This window comes from Neophocaena asiaeorientalis, unplaced genomic scaffold, assembly GCF_003031525.2.
Source record: "Neophocaena asiaeorientalis asiaeorientalis breed wild unplaced genomic scaffold, Neophocaena_asiaeorientalis_V1.1 scaffold451, whole genome shotgun sequence".
Taxonomy (NCBI): domain Eukaryota; kingdom Metazoa; phylum Chordata; class Mammalia; order Artiodactyla; family Phocoenidae; genus Neophocaena; species Neophocaena asiaeorientalis.
In genome coordinates this window covers 1,504,553-1,506,338 of record NW_020171819.1, presented here as the reverse complement: position 1 = coordinate 1,506,338, position 1,786 = coordinate 1,504,553, and positions in this window count along the sequence as shown.

Below are 1,786 nucleotides of genomic sequence, written 5' to 3'. Positions count from 1 at the left end.
ACATTTGGGATATTACTCATCTTATTTAGTAGTACCTTTTTTCTCCCTAAGGAGAGTGTTTTCTATTTTTATTTGCAAATTTGGGATGATAGCATAAACATCAATTTTTTATTGAGAATTTAGGTAATTTTGTACATTCTGCAAATTTAATTAAAGCAATATTTCCAAGTAGTAACAGATGGTATAATAATTTGGGATGATTTAAGTACCACTTGATAGCTCAAACTACTCATAAAAGAGTACTTTGGAATATTTACAAAAAATATGTATCTTATAATATATAATATTCAATAATATAACCTGAAAATTTTCAGCCCTTCTCATTCTTTGAATAAGATCTGAGTAAATTGCATATGTTTAGAACTTTCAAAATGGCAAATGATGCTCAAAATTTTATTGGTTTTAAGTTTTTGTTTAAAAGTTGTGCCACAGGGATATTAGCTCGGGGCTTTGGGACAGCCTGGAGGGGTGGGATGGGGAGAGTGGGAGGGAGGGAGACGCAAGAGGGAAGACACATGGGAGCATATGTATATGTATAGCTGATTCACTTTGTTATAAAGCAGAAACTAACACACCATTGTAAAGCAATTATACCCCAATAAAGATGTTAAAAAAAAAGTTGTGCCATAGGGCTTCCCTGGTGGTGCAGTGGTTGAGAGTCTGCCTGCTGATGCAGGGGACGCGGGTTCGTGCCCCGGTCCGGGAAGATCCCACATGCCGTGGAGTGGCTGGGCCCGTGAGCCATGGCCGCTGAGCCTGTGCGTCCGGAGCCTGTGCTCTGCAACGGGAGAGGCCACAACAGTGAGAGGCCCGCGTACCGCAAAAAAAAAAAAAAAGTTGTGCCATATATTTAACCAATTGGAAAATGTTCAATAAATATAAAAATACTTTCAGCAAATAATGTGAATATAAGGATTTTCATGAAAAATACTATGTAATCAGACAATATAACTCAGCTATTGAGGAATATGATTAAAATATTAATTCTTTTTATCTAGTGACTGATTACTCAGAAAACAATAAGAGAAATATTTTGAAATCACAAGTCATTTTAGAGAAAAGATTCTGATAATTCATCCAATGAAAGTTACACTGAATTTTATTACAGAATTACCATGCTATCTGGAAGAAATGTGAATTGGCTTTGAATGGTCTGAATTTGGTATGTAAAAATGATGAAATATGAAACCATATGAAGTGATTACCTCAAAATGAATTAAAACAAGACTCACATAGGAAGGAGGGAAATTATAGATTCCTTTTTTCCAGCTTTGGAATAATAATTTTTTCTCAATTGTATTGAGATATAATTGACATATAACATTGTGTAAGTTTAAGGTGTATAATGTGTGGATTTGATGCACATACATTGCAATATGATGACGACCTTAGCATTAGCTAGTACGTTCATCACCTCACATAATTATCATTTCATTTTTGTGGTGAGAACTTTTAAGATCTACTCTCTTAGCAACAGAAAAGTATAAATTCTAATAAAAGTTGGTTTATAAGGTAAGTATAGGAACTGTGCTTATTGTTTTTAAAAGCAATAAAGGCTGGCATATTCATAAAAATCACATTCATCATAGTATAATTTTAAATCATGATTGTTCTAATTGACTTATGAGAATATCTGTAAAGCTATATCAACTTTATTATAAAGTTTTACTTATGTGATATTTTTAAAAATCTAAACTAATGACATGAAACATTTACTAAAGAATATTTTTATCCATTAATTACTTTAATACAAAAATTTAATACTTTAATTTAATATTAAATACAA